The following is a 27,650-nucleotide window of genomic DNA, read 5'->3' as shown; positions in this document are numbered from 1 at the left end:
CTGTATATTTACTGAATCAGTCTTCTATTTTGCTTGTTGTACAGTATTGTACTTGTATTATAATAAATGCATATTACTACTTCACATTAAAGTTGAAGCTCCGCTATCCGTCACCCAGAGCAAAGATTCCTTTTGCTTCCCTAGTACTTTGACCAAGGGAAGGATGTTTTTTTGGTGTCTCTCTTTGGCTCTTCCTAGCTATACTCAGTGTCGGACTGGGGTGCTAAGGGTCCACCAGTAACCAACTCCAGGGCGCCACTTTTCATCTACATGTAAAAGTGACATTATCCTCAATCACAAATTTCTATACCAATGAACTGAGTAGATTGGTAAATGAATAAGATGCTGCCTTTGTACATAGTGATTCAGTATATTGTGCCAATATAAGAGGGGGCCCACCAGAGGATTCTCCTGTTCTCCTGTGGGCCAGTCCAAGCCTGGATACCCCTGTCTATGTGTTATAACACCACTCCATTGTTTTTTTTTATTGCAGTGCTGAAGTGGTGCCACTAATTTAAGTCCCATTATACTCACCGACCGCCGTCTTCTTCTGTTCTCGGAGTCGCTCTGGCCATCTTCTGTAAGTTGTGATGGAAAGCGGAACTTTAACTTTACAGTGAAGAGGTAATATACATTTATTATAATGCAAGTACAATACTGTACAACAAGCAAAATAGAAGACTGATTTAATAAATGAGTATATATATATAATCTGTACTTCACTTTATGGATTTACCGTGGTAGGAAACGATTTTGCTAATGATTTGCTCTGACCCCATTACGTGACTCACGCATATTTGTGTTTGTCTCTATTCAGGACCACAAAATATATTAAGAGTATAACTAAAATAACAATGACGATCTAGCAGCGAAAAAGCATTAGCAGGCAGAATATATCCTTACTCTTTGAACTCTGGCGTTTCCATAGTTACTGTCCGTATACTATGCTGACACTAAAATCTTAATACATTTTCCTGCCTTTATGTTTGCACATAATGCAGAAACACTTACCATGTAGATAACTAGATTGCTTATGATATGTAAACTGAAAACAATACAACAAAAGCATAAGAGAAAATGAGCATTGTTAGCGGTATTTTTCCTTAGGGCAGACCGAATGCTTTTTCTATAAGTGTAGCTATTCTGCTGGCAGGGTGAGACGAGAGAGTTTTCAGATTTGAACACCATGGATGCATTAGTGTCAGCATTTCAAATGAATGTGATTCTGTGCATGGTAAAATAATATGACATGTTTAGTATACTCGTGTGTACACACATCTGGATGTATGTAATAGATCTATTATGTACTGTGCATTTATACCTCATAAGATCTTAAGAGCAGGATTTAACGCCTTGTTTATGAAATCTTTTGAAAAAAAAAAATACTCATTTTAATCTGTCCACGAAGAGGACCTTTCACCCCTTTTTGCACGTTAATCTGCCTACTACCTCGTGATAAAGTAGATAACACAGTTTTCAATGTTTTTACTTCTCTTCTCCGTTGCAGAAATATTGTCTTCTTAATATGATACTTTCCCCTTCACTCCTTCAACCAAAGGGTTAACAAAGATTTTTTTTCGGGGAATGTTTACTTTTTCAACCAGTTTGACGTTGACCAATCATTAGAAAGCAGTGTCATACAAAAGAAAAGAAAATGCCTCCAGAGAAGGTCAGAACAATGCTTTTCACTGTGATCTTGTAAGATTCATGTGTCTATATTTATCACAATCTTCATCACTGCTCCCCACTACTGCTCTCCTCTCTCAGCACTGTCATGTCGTTACAGAGGAGTGCTGCAGTGATGAAGATGATCACGTGAGCAGTGTTTGTCATGTAAAACTCTCTGGATCTATCCCAGATATTGGGGAATGATTCCTCAACACCTGGGATAGATCCAAAGTGTTGAATGTAATGATGTAACAGTGTTGGAAGAGGAGAGCTGCAGCGGGAAGCAGTGATGGAGATGATCATACAAGCAGCGTTTGTCACATACATCGCTCAGGATCTGTCCCAGATTTCGGTGCATTATTCCTCAGTACCTGGGATAAATCCGAGAGTTGTTCATAATGACATGACAGTGCTGGGAGAGGAGAGCAGCAGCGGAGAGCAGTAATGAAGATGATTGTGCAAGCAGTGTTTGTGTGTCACCCTGGCCTGGATGCCACAAATATAATAAAGCTGTGTCTGAGAGCAAGGGGGAGGTTCTCTGGTCAGGGGAACATTAGCATGCAATACCTCCTGTCTCAGGTCAGTAGGGGGAGCAGGCTGCCCCTATAAAAGCTGGAACTGGGGGCAGGGTTAGGGAGAACTGGACGACCTGTCTCTGGATTGAGAGGTGTCCCAGAGCAGGGAGAGACAGTTGTATTGCACCCTAAGAGAAAATGTTGCCATAGGAGAGCCACAAGCCAGGGACAAGAGGTGAAGTGCGCCTGTCCTGGCAGACAAAGAACCCAATTTACCAGACTTTGGCGTCTGAGGCTGTGAGGATTCCACGTCCTACAGCAGATATCCAGTCCGCAGGGGACTGTATGTTCCTTGGCCTAAGAAGCCCGGAGGTTCCGCCACACCAGAAGGGACGAGCAAAGCCGTACCAGGCCGGGAATAGAAAGGGACCCAAGTTGCAGGCCATACGGGCGAGAAGACACGGTGAGCTCGGGAACGTGGACTGTTACCCTATAAGGAGGAAATAGCCAGAAGGAGTGCAGAGAGCACGGTAGGCCTACACCCTCACCTTGACCAGGGCCAATTTCCCGTTTGCTCTCAGACGTCCAGGCACCCCTCCTAGCCGGGCCTGTTTGTGGGTCAGTTCACCTGTTCGAGTAAAGACCCTGGACTGAAACCTGTTGTCTGTGTGCTCCTTGCTCCTCCAGCACTAACGGCGCTGGGACGCCCTACACCATCACCCCCATCTTCTACTATACTGCCCTGGGGCCGCACTCTTCCCGTGGGGAGTCACACTACCCCAGCTGCATACACCATCAGCCCCAGCGGTCTGCCCTGCAGCGGCGGTTCGCACTGACCGCAATCCATGGGTGGCGTAGTCGGACATTACCAAAAGCGCATGGCAGACTACCAATGGTCTGACCACCCTGAGCCACGGAACCGGGTTGCCACTACTACCCCCATCGTTTCCCGATTGCCCGGCTCCGAGTGCCCCACGGCCCAGGGGGCGAGTCAGCTTTGGCGTAGTCGGCAGGATAGTAACCAACCCGCCACAAACGGGTATTGCGTGCCTGAAAAAGACTGTACACGTACCTGAAGAAGAGGTTTCCCGCCATCCGGAGCCGTCTCCCGCCATCTTCTGTCGGTTCCCGCCATCTTCAGCCGTTTTCCCGCCATCGGACGCCATCTTCAGGATGCCACGCAGGAAGAAGAGGGGCGTGGACGTCCAAACCGCGCGAGACCCGAAGCTTCGCCCCACGCACCGACGCTGCGCAAGGTCCTGGAAGGGAGAGAGAGCGACGCTGACGTCACCAGGACACGACGTCCTCGTCCAGAGCAGCACCAGCGGAGCCGCGGCCTACAGAAGAGGATCGTCGGAAGGTAGGCCACGCTTAACTAGGGGGGAGGAAGATGTCGGACACGGAGGCGCCCACTACTACCAGCGCAGCTGCAGCAGCGGTGATGCCATTTTCACCTGCCTTACATCCCTGGAGCGGCCTGGCTGCCTAAGTATTCAGGGGAGCCCCATGCCCTAACTGACTTTAAGGAAAGGCTGTACAGTTTATTCCAAGTTTACCCCCTGACAGAGGAACAGAAGGTTAGCATACTGACAGGGCAGTTAACTGGCGCAGCCCAAAGGGAGGTAAAGTCATGGCCCGCTGAGGAGAAAAGAACTGTGAAGGGTATTCTGGCCCGGCTGTGGGGTACCTTTGACACACGTACCTCCGCTGAAATTAAAATGAGGTTCTATGGATGTAAGCAGCGGACACAGGACAGCATCAGAGACTATGCCCTAAATTTGCAGGAAGCCTTGAGGGCCATCCAACAAGCTGACCCTGGCAGCGTGCAGGATACGGATAAGCTACTAACAGAGCAGTTCATAGAAGGTCTGCTGTCTAGCGCCCACAGGACCCAGCTGCGCCTCATGTTCTTTCAGAACCCTGACCTGACCTTTGCCCAATTCAAGGACAGGGCCATAAGGGTGCTCCGTGGACCCGCAACAAGTGGCGCTATAAACCCCCGGCGCCCTGCTCTCACCTACCACCAGGAGGCGGCGCCCTCCTCTATGGACTCTGTGGGGGCCGATGCACAGGCCCTGAACCAAGCCCCGTCGAAAGATCTGCATCACCAAGTCCAGGAGCTGACCAGGAGCGTCGCGGCGTTGACCAGGACCGTCCAGGCGTTATAAGTGGACCCGTCAAGACCCATCGAGTTGGCTTCAAGTCCGGAGGATGTCCCGTGGCGTCAACAGTGGAGGACCCCGTCGTTCCGAGGGAGGCCCACAGACCGCTACACAGAGGATGGACAGCCCATTTGCAGTCGATGCAACCAGCCCGGACACATTTCCAGGTACTGTAATTTAAACGGGTCCAACCTGGGGCAGAGGGCCAACCCTCAGGCATAAGATCACCAGGCCCTTACAATTGGCGCAATAAGTACATTGGGGGGCGCCCGGTTTTACCCGTGGTGCTGGACGGTATCCCCATGAGTGCCTTGCTGGATACCGGGTCGCAAGTAACTACTATCCCTTATGTACTTTTTAAGCAGTATTGGACTGATGCTGATATAACACGGTATCCAGACAGTGACTTGAGCATCATTGCCAGTAATGGCTTGCCCGTGCCACAGATGGGGTTCAAAGAGATGACCATTAAGATTGGTAAAGTTGAACTACCGGCACAGGGAGTGATTATTGTGGACATCGACCGTCGTGAAAGTCACCCTAAAATAACTGTGGGTACTAACGTGATTGAAAATTGTCTTTCAGAGGAAATTGTAATTCTACAACAGGTGGCGGTGAATGCTAGTTCCAGCCAACAGAGAGTCCTCAACAAAGAGATAAAAGCCCTGATGAGACGGCAGCAAGTAGAACTGTCTGTTGGTGAGATCGGTAGCGTAAGAATGAGTGACCCATTCCCCATTTCCATGCCTCCCAAAAGTGAAATGATGATCTGGTGTCGGACTGCAATCGGGTTGAGAGGTAGAGACTACCAAGCCATGGTAGAACCCGTGTACTCGGACAGCAGGCCCACCATTTTGACAGCCCGGGGGGTGGTTGATGTCCGTCATGGGAGGGTGCCTGTCCGCATCCTCAACATTGGGGAGAGGGAGGTACATTTACCCAGCTACGCTACACTTGCCAAACTGTTTGCGGTTGAGCACAAAGCTATCAGGGCCGTGGAACCCTTGCCTTCATCTCCACAGGCGGAGGGTAATGGCTCCCAGAAACAAAAGGAGGACTGGTGCCAGAAACTCCATGTGGGTGCTGACTCCACTCCCCTGCACCAAAAACAAGGAGCCTACCGGGTGGTACAGGAGTACGAGAGAATTTTTAGTAAGCACCCACTAGACTTCGGAAGAGTAAAAGGGATAGAACACCACATCCCCACAGGGAGCCACCCACCAATAAAAGAGAGACACAGACCTGTACCCCCTGCGCATTATCAGAACGCAAAGGGCATGCTAAGAGAAATGAAAGACGCTGGGGTCATTAGAGATAGCTGTAGCCCCTGGTCAGTCCCCTTGGTTCTGGTGAAAAAGAAAGATGGCACCATGAGAATGTGCGTAGACTATAGACAAATCAACCGTATAACCCACAAAGACGCATATCCGCTGCCTAGAATAGAGGAGTCTTTAGCCACACTAAAATCAGCTTACTTCTTTTCTACTTTGGACCTTACTAGCGGGTACTGGCAGGTTCCTGTGGCAGAGGCTGACAAGGAGAAGACCGCCTTCACCACCCCGATGGGACTGAGCGAGTTCAACTGTATGCCCTTCGGGCTCTGCAATGCACCAGGGACCTTCCAGAGGCTGATGGAATGCTGTCTAGGGCACCGAAACTTCGAGACGGTCCTCCTTTACCTGGACGACGTGATCGTCTATTCGAAGACTTACGAGGACCATCTAAAGCACCTGGCCGAGGTGTTCGAAGCCCTGGCAGGCTATGGCCTGAAGGTGAAAGTGTCACCTGTTGAAACCAAAGGTCCAGTACCTAGGGCACGTGGTAAGTACGGAAGGAGTAGCCCCCGACTCTGACAAGGTCACAGCAATCAAGAGCTGGCCAAGCCCCTCGCACATCAAAGAAGTGAGGCAGTTCCTCGGGTTGGTAGGCTACTTCCGAAGGTTCATCCCCGGGTTCACTAAGATAGCAGCTTCTATGCAGGACCTCCTGATAGGACAGTCTAAGTCCAGAAGCCAAAAGCCACCCTTCAAGTGGGATAAACTGGAAGAGGAGTCCTTCCGCCAGTTGAAGATGGCCCTCACAGGGGATGAGATCCTGGCCTACCCTGATTATGGCCAGCCTTTTATTCTCCACACAGACGCCCGTAATGTGGGACTGGGAGCCGTACTGTCAGAAAACCAACAGGGCAGAGAAAGGGTGATCGCGTACGTCAGCTGGAAGCTGAGGCCCACCGAGAGGAACCCGGAGAATTACAGCTCCTTCAAGCTAGAATTCTTGGCAGTGGTGTGGGCCGTAACGGAACGCTTGAAGCATTACCTGGCCTCCGCAAAGTTCACTGTGTATACGGATAACAACCCGTTAACACACCTAGACAGTGCAAGACTTGGTGCCCTGGAACAGCGGTGGATAGCCCGTCTCTCCAATTATGATTTCGTGATCAAGTACCGGGCAGGCATAACCAATGCCAACGCTGACGCCCTATCGAGAATGCCTCACTTACCTGAAGGTGACGAAGACCCAGAAGAGCTGGAGGAGGTAGAACTCCCCTCGTTTCACCGGTATGGGGCCGCTCAATACTCCCACTGCGTGAAGGAGGAAGATTTAACAACCGTTATGATCAATCCCCTACCTCACCACAGCTGGGCCGAGACCCAAGATAGTGACCCTGCAATCCGCCTGGTGAAAGATCTGCTGACCCAGGAAGACGCCCGCTTAGATCCGGATGCTCCAAGCAGCTATGGAAAGAGAAGAGCAAGCTGTTCCTCTATGAAGGCAAGCTGTGCAGAAGACTTGTCAACCACCGGACACACGAGCTGACCTGGCAAGTTGTGGTCCCAAGGCGGGATGCAGCTATGGTCCTGGGGGCTCACCATGACAGATCGGGGCACTTCGGTTGGAAGAAGCTGGAGTTCCTGCTAAGAGGACGGTTCTTTTAGGTCAGCATGAGAGGGGCTGTAGAGAAGTGGTGCAGGGACTGTGGCCCTTGTAACTTAAGGAGGAAGGATCGTGCCAGCCAGAAGACACCCTTGAGGCCCATCGTCACCACGCAGCCTCTTGAGCTGGTAGCTCTGGACCACGTCACATTGGCTCCAAGCCGGTCAGGATACATCTATGCCCTGACAATCGTGGACCACTATTCCCATTTTCTAGTGGTGGTCCCGGTAAATGACTTGACAGCCCAAACAGCGGCCAGAGCCTTCCAGCAATACTTCTGCCGTCCACACGGGTATACGGAACAGGTCCTGACAGACCAGGGTCCAGCGTTCGAGGCTGAAATCTTCCAAGAGTTCTGCAACCTCTATGGCTGTAAGAAGATTCGGACAACGCCTTACCACCCACAAACCAACGGGATGTGTGAGAAAATGAACAATATAGTCATTGATCTCCTGAAGACATTGCCCCTGGAGGAACGCAGCCTGTGGCCAGAAAAACTGCCGGATCTAATAGACTTATACAACCATATCCCGGTGAATGCTACAAACTGCACCCCGGCTTACCTGATGCGAGCTAGACCAGGTAAGCTGCCCGTAGACCTGGAGATGGGAGTCCTAACACTTGAGGACACCTCCTCGGATGCGGACTGGGATACGGAGAGGTGACTGCAGTACAAGAAGGTACAGGAGAGTGTGGAGAAGAGCCTGGCCCAGGTGAGAGAAAAGCAAGAAAGACTCTTCAACCAACACGCCCCTGATGGTCCCCTAGAACCTGGTGAGCAGGTCCTGAAGCGAAAGAGAAGGCTACATAAGTTGGATGACCAGTGGTAAAGGGAACCCTACACCGTACTGCAGTCTGACCACGACAACTCGAAGGTGTGCGTGATCACCAGGTATGGAGGAGAAACCACTAGTACCATCTCCAGAGACCACCTTAAAAGATGCCCCGAGCAACTCCGTAGTGCAGAAGAGGATCAAAATGACCTTGATCCCGCAGAGAACAAGGAAGAAATGATCAGCACCGTTCTCGGAGAGTTCCCTCAGTCCTGGACTCGAATAAACGATGCCATAGTGGTACCCGTCCTGCATTTCCTGCAACCGGCTCAGCAACAACCTACACCAGAGCCGGAAGGCGAAGAAGAGCAATCAGTTCCAGAGGCGGAAGAGCCGGTACCAGCAGCCCAGGAGAGTCAACCCTCTGCTGACAGTGAGCCTTTCATGCCTGCGGTAAGCCAAAGGACCCGCAGACAGCTGCCTGCCCTTCCTGTAAGTCCAGCTGGTAGCTGTACCCCTAACGCTAGTGGGGAAAGCCAGGTCGGTCCACCACCAGACAGTGGGTTACGCACGTCAACCAGGAGCACAAAGGGGCAGATACCCGCTCGCTGAAGAATATAGGGTGCACTAAAACTGTAAATAACCTTGTTGCCAAGTGTTGAAATGTTTGCAAAGTTACATGCATGATTGGTAATTCTGTGTTTCAGTTTTTTATAGTTAACATACGGACTCAAAGGTTATGGACTTTTAATAACCGGGACTTTGTATGGACTGCGTTCAGAGCCTGACCAAGGAATGAACTAAGGCTGTAAAGGACTTGGGGCTAGGACAGACCCCCACCTGGTTAAGGCTCCCCGTTGTGTTGGTGAGATGGACACCCGGTCACAGACCACACTGTGACCTTAAGAACTCAACCTGTGCGTCGTTTGTCTACTAATGTTTTATAGTCATGTATATTATCTTTGTTTACTGTTTAGTCCCGGAGTATTAAATTCTACTAGGGGGGAATGTGTCACCCTGGCCTGGATGCCACAAATATAATAAAGCTGTGTCTGAGAGCAAGGGGGAGGTTCTCTGGTCAGGGGAACATTAGCATGCAATACCTCCTGTCTCAGGCCAGTAGGGGGAGCAGGCTGCCCCTATAAAAGCTGGAACTGGGGGAAGGGTTAGGGAGAACTGGACGACCTGTCTCTGGATTGAGAGGTGTCCCAGAGCAGGGAGAGACAGTTGTACTGCACCCTAAGAGGACTTGTGGCTGTAGGAGAGCCACAAGCCAGGGACAAGAGGTGAAGTGCACCTGTCCTGGCAGACAAAGAACCCAATTTACCAGACTTTGGCGCCTGAGGCTGTGAGGATTCCACGTCCTACAGCAGATAACCAGTCCGCAGGGGACTGTATGTTCCTTGGCCTAAGAAGCCCGGAGGTTCCGCCACACCAGAAGGGACCAGCAAAGCCGTAACAGGCCGGGAATAGAAAGGGACCCAAGTTGCAGGCCATACGGGCGAGAAGACACGGTGAGCTCGGGAACGTGGACTGTTACCCTATAAGGAGGAAATAGCCAGAAGGAGTGCAGAGAGCACGGTAGGCCTACACCCTCACCTTGACCAGGGCCAATTTCCCGTTTGCTCTCAGACGTCCAGGCACCCCTCCTAGCCGGGCCTGTTTGTGGGTCAGTTCACCTGTTCGAGTAAAGACCCTGGACTGCAACCTGTTGTCTGTGTGCTCCTTGCTCCTCCAGCACTAACGGCGCTGGGACGCCCTACACCATCACCCCCATCTTCTACTATACTGCCCTGGGGCCGCACTCTTCCCGTGGGGAGTCACACTACCCCAGCTGCATACACCATCAGCCCCAGCGGTCTGCCTTGCAGCGGCGGTTCGCACTGACCGCAATCCACGGGTGGCGTAGTCGGACATTACCAACAGCGCATGGCAGACTACCAATGGTCTGACCACCCTGAGCCACGGAACCGGGTTGCCACTACTACCCCCATCGTTTCCCGATTGCCCGGCTCCGAGTGCCCCACGGCCCAGGGGGCGGGTCATTTGCTACATACAACACTGAAGATCTATCCTAGATATTGGGGTATTATTCCTAAATACCCGGGATAAATGCAGAGCATTGTATGTAATGACATGACAGCCCTGGAAGAGAGCTGCGGCAATGAGCAGTGATGAAGATGGTTGAGCTAGCAGTGTTAGTCACATACAATGCTCTGGATCTATCCCAGGTATAGGGACATTATTCCCTGACACCATGGATAGATGCAGAGCTTTGTATGTAATGACATTACAGCACAGCTCCCCTCTCCCAGTACCTGTAATGACAGTAAGCCCCAGGAGTGAAAAGATCTCAATGTGATAAGGTTATACACATCAAATCACAGTGAAAAAGCTGGTTTTAACTTTCTTTTTGGGTGTTTACTTTTTGTTTCCTACTTGCCTTCTTACTTTTTTTCCTTCTGGAGAATTATAAGTGCCCCCAGAGAAGAGTCTCTGAATATCTTCTCTTTGGTTGAAGGGAAAATTAGCATATTAGGCACCCTAAATTTTAGCAGCCAATATCTCTGCAATGGAGAGGAAAATTTAAAAAAATTAAAAATAAGTTTTATTCAGCTCTTCAGCCCCTTAAGCATGAGGAAGGCAGTTTAACGTGACAAAAGTGGTGAAAGGCCCTTTTTAAAGATGGTATAGCCCTACTATAACAGCCTTCTGACAGGATCCGATTGGTGTTGCTGGACATCATTGATATTTTTACACTCTTCCAGGAGGGAGGTTTCACCTTTTTCCAGAATACAAACGAAATCCTCAGGAGAGTTGCCAATTATGGCCTATCCTGAGAATAGGCCATCTGTAGTTGGGTCCCAGACAACCCCTTTAAGGCCGGGGTCACACGAGCGATAATTCTCTCATGCGAGAGGATCGGCTCGATTATATAAATGTCAGAGTTTGAGTCGAGTGTCAGTTTACTGTGATCTAATTTTGGCTTTCATGAGAAAATCGTATCCCAGGTGAGGAGAAGACGGAGAACTTAATTTCTCCATCTTTACCATTGTCTGTGACTCAGATGACATCTGATGAGGTCTGATATTTTATACGCACCCATAGACTAGTATGACTGCGAGTGATCTGATATATGGAGCCACTTACAGCATGCCGAATCGGCATGAGAAAAAAAAATTGCAAATTTACACTGCCCTATAGTATAACATTTGTCCGAGTGCTATCCTATAAAGCATCAGAGAGCACTCATCCGATGTATATGCTCGTGTGATTGAGTCCTGAAGGTTGATTACTGCACTGTCATATGCAACTTAGCAACTTACACCAAAAACACTGCCCAAGACTTAAAATGTGATAGTGGCTGGAACTAAGGGATCATAATAAACAAAATTTGTAAATTTTGGCATTTTCTATATAAACTTTGGTATGCGAAAGGTCTAAGTACAAGCCAGGGAAGCAGGTTGATGTTTCTGGGCTTGTTAGGGTATACTGTATTTACTCAGAAGGTTATTTTAGTTGAAAAAAATCCACTTTTTAATGCTTAGAAAAGCTAAGCTTTTTGCGTGCTTTCTGATGTTTTTAGTGCTATTTTTGTGCATGGGGCATTTCAATTGATTCAGTAGTTAAATGGAGCAAACACACGGAAAAAAAATATACTATAGGCGTGTTTTTCCTTTGGAATGAATAGGATAATTATTCAGATAGTGTTAAAGCAGAATCCACTACAAATAGATGACCAAAAAAAAAACCGTGCGAATATACCCTTACTAAAATTTTGCCTTCAAAAAAATCAAATGTTATATGATCTACATCAGAGTTTCCCAAACGCCAGTCCTCAGGGTCCCAAACAGATCTTTTTTCAGGATTTCCGTAGTATTGCACAGGTGATGGGATTATTATCAAGACATCAGAAATTGTCACAGGTTCCCTCACCTGAGCAATACTAAGGAGATCCTGAAAACATGATGTGTTGGGGCCCCTGAGGACTAGAGTTTGCGAAACACTGATCTACCTGGACAGAAAGAGAGTGTCTTTGGGACCCAAATGTAGGATTGTCACTGATATAACCAGTCTTTGTGCCCTTTTCTTATTGGTACACAAGGATAACTTTTCCAATAAACTGATGAGAAGTGCTAGTAAGTGTAGTAGTAGTAATAGGCTGTTAATAAGGCTCCTATATACATTGAATGAATGAATCTTTTCTGTTTCTCCAAAGAACAATAAAAATAAAGTATGACTCCCATGCGTAAGAAAGCAGAATCGCTAGGGGCTTGAATCCAGCACCTGACAATGAGATTTCTTGCACCTACTTTGCAAATTCGACAAATTTCTAGTTTCTAATATATTCTTATGAGAACACATTGGCTATTATCAGCACAGATTTCCTTTTGGAAACAAATACGGTTGTATTAAAATATACGTAATATTTAGGTTGATGTCTGCATTTCCCATAAATAGTAATAACAACTGAAAGGGTTGATGGTATAAACGTCTTGTGACAATATAAATCTTAAGACAAATCTGATGCTGGGTCATATCTTAGCAAGTCCAATTAGAGATGTGCTGCAATTTCTTCACTTGTAATAATGCAATTAAGCAGTGACATGTGATGTTAATAGGATCTGATATGGAACTGCTGGGAAGGACGGAGCCTCGGGCATGCTGTGCTGAAGAAAGATATCACACACACCTCTATTAATATTAGGACTAATAAGGAGAATTAGATACAGAAACAGATAAAATCTTTTAAAGACATTTTTCTACTGTTGAATGACACTGAGGAGCAGAGGATCTGTAACACCTCTCCATACCCCTGGGTCAATTATGAACACTCATCTACTGATGTGTCTACTTGAACTATATAAGCAAACTTTGCTTGGTCCATGATTCAGATCATAATGTGATGAAAATATGCCATATTATGTGGATCAATTATTTACCTGTGCAGCAATTAGAGGGGATGTGCTATTTTTGAAAATATGGGAATCAGAAATTTGAGGGATTTTTTAATTACATTGTTGCATTGTCAACCGTGTCTAGGGCTGATTGAGATATTGAGCAGATTTACTATAATAAATCATCACAAAAAATGGTCTTAAATTCCTTGCAAAATATTTATCATTCGTTTTAGACACTAAGGGCGCAGTCGGACGGCCTTATAACACGGATGATGATTGTATCGCAATGCTCGGACTGGCCGGCAGCACTCCTGACTCGAGTGTGACAGCCTGTATTTCTACGCAGCTGCCACGCTCAGGTCAGGAGAGCCGCCGGCCAGTCCGTGCATGTCTGACTGCTCTCTTACTGTGGTTCATAGGACAAAGGGGCAAAGCTTCAATGGAAAGAGATATGGCCAACTGCCAAAAATGTTCCAAAATTTTGGAGCACATTTCTAACCTCAGACTAGACAGTTTAAATATGCTTCAACTTTATCAAAGAGCAAGAGTCATTGAAGAAATCAAGAACATTTTATGACTTTCCTAAGATATACCTAAAATAGGTAGTTTTCCGCTCACCCTTAATGGTATCTTTAGTAATGGACATATCCCATGGACGGTGCACAGAGGAAGACTTAAAGAAGTTGTACACTACTTCAACAACCCCTTCTCATACCCCACACTTGGCCATGATAAAATAAAAAAGTTTATACTCCCCTCTCGTGCCGGCACCGTTCCAGCGGTGTCGGCACTTGCGTTCACAGGGTTCTTCTTTGGTTGTTATGACATGTGAGGCTGGCGCCCAATCAGCGCTGTTCCCGTCTTCGGAAAAATCGAACATCAAGAGGAGGTCAGGGCTGCGGCTGCTCTCTCACTTCATCTTGATGTAGGATTTGTCCGAAGGTAGGGACAGTGAAGCCAGCGCTGAATGGGCGCCGGGCTCAGGTGTAATAACAACTGCACGAGAGCCCTGGGATTGTAATTACCGACACTGCTGAAATGGCGCCAGCACAGGAGGTGAGTATATACTTTTATTTTATCAAGGCCAAACATTTAGATGAAGAAGGGTTTGTCCTAGCAGTGGACAACCCCTTTTGGTCAGCTGTAAGTAAGTTGTCCAAGTAATAGAAGAAAGATTATCCAGCAGCAAATTCAAACCAAGAAAAAAAATATGGTTAAAAACAACAGTTTATTAGATCATGTTAAAAGAAAAGGAAATTTAGCCAATAACTGGCCTGGAAACTTAGTAGATCTGCCAAATCGTTTTTCTATTCCTCAGTTTAAGGGTCATGAAGACATCTGTGCAAATCGGTCCGAGATTGTACCGCAATGCATGGACGGGCCGCGGCTCTACCGACCCAAGTGTGACAGCCTCACATGCATACTGCACATACATGAAGCTCTCATGTTAAGGTCCGGAGAGCAGCATTAGCGGTTTGCGCAGACGTCTGCTTGAGCCTTCAGGGTACGTACAGACATTAATGATTTGGTGCAGTGATTTCTGCATCTCTTGGCAGGAGAAAGGCAGCAGCAAAAACATACGTTTTTGCTGCGTTATTTCCTTGTATTTTCTGGGCAGATTTTCCCACACTCATTAGTTTGGGTGAAATCTGCAGCAAAAACACTGAAAGAATTGACCTGCTACAGATTTAAATCTGCAAGTCACAAATAAGCAATGTGTGCATGAGACATCAGGATTCTCATTCACTTTGCTGGGACTGGGAAATCCATCAATCTGTTCTGATGGTACCAATTGGAGTGTTTCTTATACTCTAAGGCGATTTATGGCCACAGACCACATCCAACTTTAATGTGCAGGAAACAAAAAATCTATAAAAGTCAAACAGTGCAAAATATTGAATGAAATTAAATAGCAGAAATCATTTTTAGCCTTACATTTATGCATCTAAAGGGAATCTGTCAGCAGGTTTTTGCTGTGTATTCTGAAGACAACAGGATATAGAGGCTGAAACACAGAACTCAGGAATGTGTCACTTGTCAAAGTGCGTGCTGCTGTTTACTAACTGTGAAGGATTTATCACTAAGGGATTAACATTGCTGGACTAGTCTGGCAACTAAGCACCTCACTGTCTATAGACTTTGTACACAGAGAGCCTGGTGTGGGCGGGGTTAGCTGTGGTGTGGGCGGGGTTAGCTTCCTCAGCTCTGCTTCAATCTAAATCTAAAAGCTCTGATTGCGTCACAACCGCTGCACCCAGTAATCTAAGTGATACATCATTGGATTCAGCTTCTCTTTGCCTAGATTACGCTGCTCTCAGGTGTAGTAGCAAAAACTTGCTGACAGATTCCCTTTACGTAAAAAAAAAGTCCCTAAAGGTGGACAACCCCTTTAGTATTAACTATATGTCTTTCCACAAGCTTATATTTGTACCTGTTTTTTTTTTGTTTTAAAATCAAAACTAGTAATTTTATATATTTATAAATTTTTAGTTATTTTGTAACAACTCTGCAGAATCTGTTCTCACCATATAAAGAATAACAACAACAATATTCCGAGCCATTACTGCCATATGAAGCCCGGTCTTATCTCGGCATGTGCATAATAAATGTGATTATCTCATTTACAGCACCCTGTTCGTCACAAACATGTATATTAGAAATAAAAAACATGGGGTGGGCGTTACAGGCAAAAAAAGGGTAGGAGAAACTATATATTAATTTGTAATGGTGCAACTATTGTATATGTAATAGTAAAGAGAGACGCAGAATTGCCTGTGCCCCATATTCCCAGGGTTGGCCTACACAAGCCATTATTTCCAATGTACCAGTCTTTTTCTGTAAAGCAATGACTTGCTGATCAGCCCAGCATGGAACGGGTTATATGCGGTGAGCCAGAAGAAGCCGAATGTTTTAAGTGTATTTCTTGTTCCATCGGCCTTTGCTGGGGGAAGAACGGTCTTTAATGCAGTTTATTCAATCCAAATGTAATCACCACTTCTGCCCATCTAAAACAGCCATACAATATTGTACATTATGAGTACATTAACGTTCTATAAAGTCAGTCACCCCAGGACAGAAAATACTGGTTCATATTTCAGACCACAATAAGTGTGAATATGGCCTCAATTTAATAAACATTTGGAAGGAGGCTTAAATTTCTTGCAATTGGTCTTGGAAAGGTTACTTGCTTTCCAATTACTGCCTGCTTTAATCTGCTTAGGCCTTGCTTGGAGATCACTTGATGCCATTGAAAGAGACTCATTACAGAGTTGCTCGCAACAAGGAAAACAGTTTACATATTTCTGAACTTGATCCGAAAAACTGATTTAAAAATCTATACAAGCAATCAAATTTCCCTGAAAATATATACACAAAAGTCTGCTAGAAGGTGGCTAGGATGAAATAAATGTACTCTTGCAGAGACAGGAAGAACGCCAAAACAGGGGGTTATTAAAGATCTTTTCCGAGTAAATGGGCTCTTCAAGCAACCAAGGCTGAAACCCATCCTTCCCGAGGGAAAATTAAAGAGGGCAAGAAGACAAGCATGGGAAAAAAAAAAAAGAAAAGATTTTTTCGCCTTTTCTTAGGTGCAGCCAGCATTAAATATTCAGCAAAAAGGAGCAGATCAGTTTTCATGAGTCTTTTTGTTTCTTGTGTATCGGCTGACAGATGCTATAAACAGACATTGCCAAACATGCCTGAGTGCATGCTGCGACAGACTGCTGCAACGACAGGTGAATGGCTGGGGGGAGCGTCTGCACCGATGTCCCCTATAGGACTGCACAGGGAACACCGGGGCGGGGGCACATGGAGGTGACTGGGATGCAGAAGAGGAGATTTATTCCCAAGTATTGTAACATTTATTAGTTCTTCTAGTCGAATTAGAATTCGGAAGCGTTCCATTAACGAATTAAAGGATAGCGCATTGCATATTACTTAGTATAATTAATATAGAAAAATAGTAATTACAGCACAATAGAAAGTATAATAGGGCAAAATAATGTTGCTGCCACTTTTCCATCATTTTTTTTCTTGTCCAATGGTTATTTTATGTAATGTTTTGAAATAACACGTAAGTGAAGATCTGATGCAAAAAGGTAACAATTGCATCCTCATATTGTACCACACATGTACTTTCAATGAAACACACAAAAAAATACATTACTGGTCTTTACTTTTTTAACAAATTTTTTGAATATAGTCAGAGCAGGAAAAAAGGAATCCGATAAGGGAGAATTTAGGATGTTTAAAGGGACTCTGTCAGCACAGGATGACTGTTCAAACTAAGTCATGCCGCTCGGTGCACCTTGTCATGGCCAAATATTTAAGGACACCTTTCCACCTGCTTGTTTTCTCTCCATCTCCACCCCCTTTTCTTTAATTGACAGCTCTAGTTTCATAGAGCTGGAGAAGGGTGTAGAGATGGAAAATAAGCAGGTGGGGAAGGTGTATATAAATTCTTGGCCACGGCATGATGCACCGAGTGCCTGTACTTGGTTTGAACTGTTATTTTGTGCCTACAGAGTCCCTTTAAGACTCCTTTGCTGTCTATGTCAGGGGACTCTGTCCATATCCAAGGTGGAACCCTAATAGGGCCATTGCATGTAATCAGAAAAATGGATTCTAAAGTCAGTCACTATTGTACCCAGCATAAAAAGCGGCCACAGATGGAAAAGAAAAGCAAACAAAATACAAAGTTGCAGACTTTGGACGATGTTTGCTCATTACACTCAATGGCTCAACCAGAGTTCTGTGCACAGAAAAAGAGTTTGAAACATAGTGTGAAAGTAGCCTTACACAGAAGCAGGGCCGTAATTACAACTCATGATGTTCTGCTCACTAAGACCACGTTCAGACGTTCAGTATTTGGTCAGTATTTTATATAAGTACTTGTAAGCCAAAATCAGAGGAAAAGTATAATAGAAACACGTGCACCGCTTATTTTTTTTTACTTATTGATGTAAAATACTGAAAAATACTGAACGTGTGAACATGGCCTTAGTGTAAATACGTCCCTATTTGTCACATATTTCCACAACCAATTTTGTTAATAATTTAAAGAAGTTGTCCACTACTTGTACAACTCCTTCTCATACCCCACGCTTGGCCCTGATAAAATAAAAAAGTCTATATTCGCCTCCTGTGCCTGCACCGTTCCCTCTGTGTCAGCACTCGCTCTCTCCAGGGCTCCCGTGCGGTTGTTGTGACACGTGATGCCAGCGCCCAATCAGCGCTGGCGTCCCTGTCCCCGACTCCTGTCGAATTGAAGAGGAAAAAGAAGCCAGAGAACAGCTGTAGCCTGGACTTCATCTTCAATTCGACAGGGGGTGGGAACAGTGACGTCAACGCTGATTGGGCGCTGGAGTCATGTATCACACCAACCGTACAAGAGCCGCAGAACTGCAAGTGCCGACACCGCTGGAACGGCTCCTGCACAGGAGGTGAGTATAGGCTTTTTTATTTTATCAGGGCCAAATATTTAGATCAAGAAGGGGTTGTTCAAGTAGTGGACAATCCCTTTAATCATTATTTATCATCAAAAAAGGGGGTGTTCAACAACTGCAGGTGAGTCCTGTCTCAGCAGCAATCTGTGTTCTCCAAAAGTCATGTGTTCTGTTGTAGAATAGATTTTTTTTCACTTCCTAAAGACGCCGATACGGCGTTGAAAAACGTTGTGAATGAAAAAACTTTTATCCAACTGGATCCAATATCTCCTGGAGGATTTATCTACCAGCCACGGGGCAGCAGCAGCTGTTTTTCTTCATGCCTACATAGGAGTTGTGCCTGTCACAACTCCATCAGGTGAGCGTGTCCAGCACTTTCCTACTCTTCCTCCATAGGATATCACCCTATTGTGCGCTCTGTTTCCCACTTCTAGATTTACACGTTGTGGAATAGACAGCACACTATGCAGCACTTTATGAAAGTGACACTCCAGCTAAAAACATCCATCAACAATACCAATCCACTAGATAGCTAATAAATGTTAGATCTGTGAAGGTACTAATCACTGAGACTCAAGTCATCTCTAAAACAGGGGACCGTGATCCACTGCCCACCCCATCCACCAGATGACTGCTGGAGGTGAAACACAAGTGTCCATCGTTTTCTCTTCTTGAATTTGGTTAAGGCCATAGCCCCGCTATCAGTATTTTGTCAGTGTTTGGTCAGTATTTTTTTCAGGAGTGGGAGCCAAAACCAGGTGAGGAACAATCAGAGAAAAGGTATAATAGAAACAAGTCACCAATTCTGCATTTATCACCCACTCCTAGTTTTGGCTCCCACTCCTGAGAAAAAAATACTGACCAAATACTAATAGTGCGGCCGTGGCCTTAGAAATACTGGGTGTCCACACAAAGACATATACAGTGGGTACGGAAAGTATTCAGACCCCTTTAAATTTTTCACTCTTTGTTTCATTGCAGCCCTGATATCATCATGTCTCCTTATCACTTATGTGAGTGCTGAAATCCCTGCATGCACAAGGTCTCGTTGCACGGTGTAACGCCATGACGTTGTGATCTTTTGTGCACTTGGGTAGAACCCACCAGGGTGTCAGGCCTGAAAGTTCTAGCCTAGTGTGAATAGGCCTGGGGATTTCAGTGTGAGCTGGATAAGAAGATGCAGCAAGGATCGGCTGTCATGGGTGTGTCAGATGTAGCAGACAGTCACTCTGGATCTGGCTGCAGAAAGTAACTGCGTTTGGCATTGCAGACGCCTTCTTAATCCTTTTTTTTCTTAGTTCATGGATCCCATTGCTGAGCTGTCAGAGCAGCTGCACAGGCTGTTTCAGGAGGTGACTGACCTCCGCTATGAGGTTCAGCAGCAGCAACAGCGGATGCAAGTCCCTAATGTTGGGGTCTCTGCAGGTCGGCCGATCCAGCTTGAAGCCAAGGTTGCCCTCCCAGACAGGTTTTCAGGAGGTAGGGACAAGTTTTTTGTGTTCAAGGAAGCTTGCAAACTATATTTTAAACTTCGTCCTTACTCTTGCGGAGTTGAGGAGCAAAGAGTAGGAATTGTGATCTCATTGCTGCAAGGAGATCCTCAATCCTGGGCTTTCTCTTTTCCGCAGGGTTCAGTTTGTCTCCAGTCTGTGGAGGGGCTTTTCGGGGCTCTAGCCCTCATTTATGATGACCCTGACCGAATCTCTTTGGCTGAGGCCAGGTTGCGTCGCCTTCAAATCAGTCAGTGGAGACGTACAACTCCGAATTCCGCAGATGGGCAACTGATACAAAATGGAATGACCCAGCTCTTAGAAGCCAATTTTGCCAGGGCCTTACTGAAAGGTTGAAAGATGCTTTGGCAGTGTATGAAACCCCAGAGTCCTTGGAGGCTGCCATGTCATTGGCTATAAGTGTTGATAGACGCCTTCGGGATAGGTGGGTGAGGCCAACTTCTCCAGAGCCTTCTTTTCGGGGTAATGCTCCTTTGCCGGGGGGGGAGGTGGTCTGGTGGTGAACTAGTACTGGGGGAAGTGGAAGAACCCATGTAGTTAGGGGGTGCCTCTGCATCGTACATTTCCCTGGAGGTCCGCAAAAAAAAGGGCGTGTGTTTTCTTTTGTGGAAAAAAGGGACATTTTATTGGGGCCTGTTCTTTGATTTCTAAGCAAAAGGAAACATGATTAACCCTTGGTTGTCTGGATTTGGATAAGCAAGGGGTGCATTTTTTGTCAACCTGCAGTTCCCAGTTTGTCCTGACAGCAGAGGTGGTGCTACAGAGAAAAAGAGAGAAAATTTCTGTGTTTGTTGACAGTAGAGCTGGAGTCAGCATGATTGATGCTGAGTTTGTGAAAGCTCATGGTCTTGCTTGCTGTACTTCAGCTAAGCCCATTCCTATCTTAGTCATCGACTCAGCGCCAGCGACTCAGGATGTGATTGAACATGTATCTGCTTGTAGTATTTGCGCACGTTCTAAGGTTTCGCATACCTGGCTGTCTGGTACTCTTCTTCCGCTACCTATTCGTAGTAGGCCATGGACACACTTGTCCATGGATTTTATTACTGATCTACTGGTTTCTGCAGGCTAAACGGTGGTTTTGGTGGTTGTAGATAGGTTCAGTAAAATAGTTCACTTCATCGCATTACCTGCACTTTCAAATGGCAAGTCACTTGCTCAGGTGTTTATAAATGAGATTGTGAAGCTTTACAGGGTTCCCTCCGATGTGATGTCAGATCGGGTGACCCAGTTTGTTTCCAAGTTCTGGAAAGCAATTTGTTCTCGACTGGGGGTGCAGCTCTCCTTTTTCTCTGCTTTCCTCCCTCAGTCAAATGGACAGACCGAGCGCGTCAATCAGAATTTGGAGACCTACCTCAGGTGTTTCGTCTCCGAAAATCAGGAGGATTGGGCATTCTACTTACTGCTGGCAGAATTTGCCATTAATAATTATCAAGAATCCACTCGCAGGACACCATTCTTTGGTGCATACGGTTACCATCCACAGTTTTGTACCTTTAGTGGGGGAGGAGCTTCGTAATTTCCTGAGGAAGAACGTTTTGCTTTGTTGCTCTCCTCGGTGTGGCGCAGGGGTTCTGAGTAATTTAAAGATCATGGGAGACAGGTACGTATGGCTGACAGGAAATACTTGCCAGGTCCGCACCTGAATGTGAATGACTTTGTGTGGTTGTCTACCAGGAATATCAAGTTGAAGGTTCCTTCTTGTAAGCTGGGACCTAGATTTATTGGTCCTTATAAAATAACCGCAGTCATAAACCCAGCAGCGTTTTGTCTTGAGCTACCTCAGGCCCTTAATATCCACAATGTCTTTCACAGATCTCTGCTCAAGAAATATGTAGAACCTCTTGAGTCCTCACCCCTACCGCTGCCCCTAATAATGGTTGATGGTAATCTGGAGTTTCAGATTTTGAGGATTGAAGATTCTCGTCTCCAACGTCGTTCACTACAATACTTGGTGCATTGGAAGGGTTATGGTCGAGAGGAAAGGATGTAGATTTCAGCATCAGAAGTGAATGCCCCCAGGCTGATTCGTCCATTCCACACCTCTTATCCTGAGAAACCTGGTTCTGAGTGTCCGGAGGCCACTCGTAGATGGGGGGTACTGTCACAGGTGTGTCAGATGTAACAGTCACTCTGGATCTGGCTGCAGAAGGTTACTGCATTTGACATTGCAGACGCCTTCTTAATTCTTCTTACTTTTGGACCCAGAAGCAACCTCCCTCCTGCTCTGATTGACACACCCTGGTCTGGGTGTTTATTAACTCTCAGTCTGCTTCAGGTAGTCGCAGGTGATATTTACATTTTCCCTTGTGAAGGCTTGGAGCAACTGCAGTCGGCTAGCTTCCCCTCTGGTGCCCTTGGAGGATGTTTGGTGTTATCTATCTGGTGTCTGCTCAAGATAAGTTTCCCCCCTTTGTTTGTCTACCTTGTTGTCTTTAGTTTATAGTGGGGACTGACCAGTGCTCAGACCCCCTCCCTATCTAGGGCCTAGCTCTAGGGATATACAGGGATTATGTTTCCTTTTCGGTGATAGGTGTGGAACCTATATAGGGACGGTAGGACAGGTAGGGTGATATTAGATCTGCCTAGCGATTTTCACTCCCCCTTACCTAGTGTTTGGGCTACCCTCCCCTCATCCCCTCGTGTTGCACTTAGTCTTTCCCACACTGTGTGTGACATCGGCTAATGGTGAGGAATTGAGCGACCGGAGAGGTGGGCTGTAAGGTGAGTATATTTTTTTAAATTTTTTACATCTTATATTATGCTGTGTGGTCTTGAGAGACCTCAGTTCCTAGAGAATAATTTTTTTACAAATAGAATTTCTCGAGTAAAACTGGAGGAACAGGCTAATTTGAATTTTGCCTAATTCACTCTTCTCTACTCTCGAGCAAAGGTAAGAAAGGTCCCTTCTGTAATGGCTTTTCCATGTCTCAAAAATACCTTCATACTGTTACCAAACACCAATGCAGAAAAAAAGAAAAACTATATTTATCCAGCTTACTCACTCATTCCTGATGGTATCCTCCGTTAGTGCACGGACTGAAATTTTGTATCGGCCACAAGGAAAAAAAAGGGTATATAGTCCAGCACCCAACCGTGGAAAAATCAGGAAAAAATTAAAAAACAACCTTTATTGCAAAAATTGATTAAAAATTAATGCACTGACGCGTTTCGAACTATGAAAGTTCTTACTCCTAGTATGTGACACACCCCTAGGGCTGTGGGGTACTTGGCAGCCGGGCCTCTGGTTGCTGGGGGATATCACGGTGGCAGGCCCGGTCCGTGGCCCAGGGCGGTCACTCAAAAGTGGGATTATTTAATAGGGGATTTGGAAAGTGTTCGTGACGCCACCTGTGGATTGCGGCTAAAGGGGTGCCGCCACTGCGGAGCAGTCCTCTGGAGCTGGTGTTTTGGCAGCAGGGATGGTGTGGCTCTCCACAGGTAGAGCTAGCTCCAGGGCAGTGTAGGAAGTGTAGGTTGCGCTGGGCATTGTAGTACCGGGAGGGAAGGATGGCGCAGATGAAAGAAAGGACGGAGGCAGTACGGTGCAGTCATCCGAGTTTTTACTCACAGTTCTTATGACAGTTCCACTGGTGCACTGTACATATGTCAGCCTCCCACGTCGCGCCGCGTTCACCAGGCAGGGGTTCAGCACTTCCTCAGGCAGATTAGGAGCACCTGACGGAACCCCACTTTCTTGTGTTCCTAGCTAGACCGTCTTCACACTGGGTCTTTTTCCCTCCTGCCCTGCGCTTCCCACTCTCAATCCCGCTCGGGTGCTCTGAAGTCCCTCCTGTCTTGTTGGAGTTCCCAGACCTGCTTGACCCTCACGGAGATTAGAATGAGGCTTCAGCAACTGACTATATAAGCCAGAAGCCTCCGTTTTTCCCAGCCGAGACCTAGAGTAACACGGCTGGACCAGCGGCCGGTTCCCTTCTTGCGGCCTACGATCCCTCTGTCTTCTGACAGATGCGGGGCTTACGGGTGCCGTCCTGCACTCACCGTACCCCCTAGCATCCCATCTGTAGATCGGAGCCTACTCCTCTGCTCCCCGGCCCCACCTGTGGAGCAAAGGTCCCAAAGAGACTCTGCTCTCAGACTGACTTCTCCCACTTACTGAACTGATCTCAACTGCCACCCTAAGATGGCTTCCCTTTTTATATCTCACTCTATAGTGCTCCCCTAAACTACTTCCTCCACCCACACCCACTACTGGTTCCTCCCTACCTCTGGGTTCCCCCCACTCCAGCCAGGGACAGGGCTCAACAGCTACGCACTTGCATGTTGCCCTTCCAGACGGTCTGGAGCAGTGTAGTGTTGGATGCAGGTGTTGGGGTTCCGGGCAGCACTCCCTCCTTACCTGAGAGAAGGAGTGGGTGAGGTGCAGTACCTCTGTGGCGACTGAACCCTCAGGGGCATCACATATGCATGTTACCAAACACCAACAGAAAATATCCAAATAATACCATAAAATTGCTGAATAAAACCTATAAATACCAATATTACCACCTCTGTAAATGAACATTACCTCCATGCTAGGTCTGGATACAGTGAGCACATAATAGTCAGGTGCCACGCAGACCATCTGCGGTGCATCATCACGTGGCAGATTGCACAAATTGATATTAATCAGATGCAATTATAAGCAGACAAGTATAATAGTTTTGATGCCTTCAGTGTGAATGTACAATTTTCATAGTCATGAAAATACAGAAAAATCTTTAAATGAGAAGGTGTGTCCAAACCTTTGGTCTGTACTGTACATCTTGCTCCCCCTTAAATAGCACCACCCTGAATACCATTCCCTCCCCATAGTATGCCCCGAAATACAGTACTACAGTAAAAGAAGCAAAACCAAAGGGTATTTTGTTCATTTTGTTTTTATCTGTTAATTGGCTGCAGTGTGAATGTGCACCTACACATTGCACTTATACTAATATACAGTAAGTGCCAGCCCATTTATTTGGTTTTGCTTTAGTTTTTTGTACTTTGTACATATAGGGGCGTGGCCCCTCCATTTTTGGGCTGTGCATCTTGTCTACATGGCTTTTCACTGACAGGTGCAAAATGGTCAGTTCTGGGCCCTGCTACTTCCCCGTCTATTTTGACGTCTGCTGACACATAGTGAGGTGAACTACAAGAGTTAGGGTCCATCCTGATTGGTTACACCTTGTCACAGTGGGGTGACTTTTAAACTCATTTTATTAAAATAGTGGCATGTACTATTACTATTTATTTATTTACTTACTGCAGGGTTTTGCTCATTTTGTTTTTATACTAGGTTCTATAGTAAAAGAAGGTAACCGATACTAACTAACATTACACACGGTGTCTCACAATAAGTAGCATCCTACAGATACAGTTACTAGATTATAAAATGTTCTCTTTTAAGTGTCTGACAGTACAGCCATATCGAAAATACTCCTTAAAATGACTTAAAGGGTTTGTTCAGTCAGAAAATGTTGATGATGACCTATCCATGGATTAGAATTGTGTGGGCACCCCCACCGGTCAGCTGTTATAAGCCTGGCCGAGTGTATATATTAATACGCAGTTCCATTTCATTTGCAGTTGTCACTACTGGGTATTGCAGATCAGCTTTTATTCATTAGAGAAGGAGTTGCTCTGCAGTACCTGGCAGCAGCGCTACAGATTAAATGAAGCTGTGCATTGCAGCTCTGATCAATGTGTTTACATCCAGAGCTTATATAATAGTGGGGAAGGATATAGCCTTCCCTAGGCACTGAAGTAGTTAAGGAAAATGTTCCCTTAGTTAATCCTCTCTGAACTGTGGTAGGCCAAGCTAAGGGGTTAGCTTCAGTGGTCCAGTCAGTAGAGTAGAGGGGGAACTTAGTGCCCGGATCAAGCCTTGAGTGATATAGAGCTTGTTCCTGGCATAATTCATTGTGGGCTGCAGTACCTGTAAACAGCCACAAGATGCCACTGTCCTGGGTGCAGATGTCAGGTTGAGTCTGCTAGCAGTGTTACAGAGAGGGATGAGTTAATGCTGTGTGATGACAGCTCACTGAGGGTGGGCACATTAGGAAAATCTCTGTTTAGTTTCCAGAATCAGGAAGTAATTCTTCAGTGAGAGATAGGACAGTGACCATTACGGGCAGCCTGAATATATGTGGCTGCTAGGGTAGACGGGAGCTCTACACCCTCAGGCAGTGGGATCACTAGTGTGAAAGTCTCCCTACGCAAGAGCAAGAGTCCTGTTAGCCGGCCGGAGAAACTCAAAGAAAGTGTTGAGGACCCGAGGCACTTCTAGTCTGCAGGAAGCAGAAGAAGATAAATAGGACTCCAGGCTAAGACGTGGAGGAGAGATCGGATCCAGATCACTGTTAGTATTACGGAAGAGTCTCTTGGGCTAGAGATAGAGTCACAGAGATGCTTCACTCAAAGAGGGAACCAGGGCTGAAGATGTTGCCAGCGCCTGTGAGAGAGATAATAACCTGTCGGGCCTTATCCATTATATCTGCCTGTAAATATTGTACATATTCCTCTTCCCCAAGTAAAGTCCAAGTTCTGGTTAAGAACCTTGTGTCCTCTGAATTTATTGCTGCCTTGGTCCCAGAAGAGAAATGCCTGGAGACTGCCGCGATCAGATAGTTTGAAGTAAGTGGAGAGCACCACATACACAGCCACACATCAGAGGGAAGACACGAATTGTCTGTAGGGTGCCAAAGCGAGAGGGAGCTACAGCTCGCCCACGACTACCTCGCTGGGGCACCTTACATTTGGCGTAGTCGGCAGGATGCGAGCTCCTCACATGAAGAAAGCGGGGAAGAGCCGACGCAGAACACTGAGGAGAAAGTGTTGGAAGGCATGCGGCCCAAGATGGCGGCCCGAAGCATGGATTCCAAGATGGTGACAGTGGCGGTAAAGTCTGGGAGAAGAACCGCCTATCGTGGGAGTGGATGGCGCCGGAGAGCACGAAAAGATGTCCAGCCCCCACGAGTTCCAGCCCAAAGAAGGATGGGCCCAGCAGTGAAGATACGTCCCAGTGTCACGGGTGTGTCGCCACGAAGATCGTCACGATTACACAGCCTGACTTCTCGCAGCTGACTTTTTGGTGCTTTGTGTTTTTCGGCAGTGAGGGAGTTAATTCTCTCTGTCTCTGTGCTAGACGAGGTCCAGCCTCGCCCAGCTGCAATCAATGCTGCTGTAGTGAGACTCCTTCAAATGCCTGCTGGTCTGTTAGGGAAGTGTCGGTGAAAGCATTTCATGCAGACTAACAGAGCGGATCGTGGTTTTTGGAGTTTCTGAGATAAGTGTATTCGGAGAGTTTTTTCCCTTCCTCGCTTTATCATTTATCTCCTTTCCCGTTGGTGTTCCCTCTGTTGTAGTTGTGTAGTTTTTGTATGCAAGGTGGTTTTGGTTTTTCCCTTGTACTGTCTCGTTCGTCTAAGTACTGTGTGTGGGCATATTATTACTTGTCCCCTTTTGTTGTGATCGGGGTCCTTCTCAGGACTAGATTACTTAGGTGCAGGGATCCTCAGGAGGTAGGGGTTACGCTGGCGGCCTGGACCTCTGTACCTTTAACAGTACCTCCAGGTTGAGGGATTAGTCAGGGCCCCAGCTTAGGGTCAGCTTAGGCCCCCTACCTCCAGTATACAGAGACAGCGTGACATTTTCACCGACCACTTAGTTTTTCTCCAGCTACCATGGATCCAGTAGCCGGTCTAGCTCGGCAGTTGCAGAGTTTGTCCATGGAGCTGGCGGACGTTAGGTCCAAGGTT

At 46.5% G+C, this 27,650-nt stretch overlaps 1 long non-coding RNA gene across 1 annotated transcript in view; it reads left to right on the top strand.

Annotated features, from left to right (window-relative positions):
* Positions 1-525: 525 nt before the first annotated feature.
* LOC141152920 (uncharacterized) overlaps positions 526-27,650 on the top strand; it is a 737,638-nt gene continuing 710,513 nt past the window's right edge. The window contains exon 1 of the long non-coding RNA XR_012247198.1: positions 526-624. This is a non-coding gene — a long non-coding RNA (uncharacterized lncRNA). The remainder of the gene's footprint in view (positions 625-27,650) is intronic.

The sequence above is a fragment of the Phyllobates terribilis genome, unplaced genomic scaffold (genome assembly GCF_046119375.1).
Source record: "Phyllobates terribilis strain yellow unplaced genomic scaffold, ASM4611937v1 Scaffold_7__3_contigs__length_470593459, whole genome shotgun sequence".
In the NCBI taxonomy this organism is placed as follows: Eukaryota; Metazoa; Chordata; class Amphibia; order Anura; family Dendrobatidae; genus Phyllobates; species Phyllobates terribilis.
This window is presented reverse-complemented; position numbering and strand designations above follow the sequence as displayed.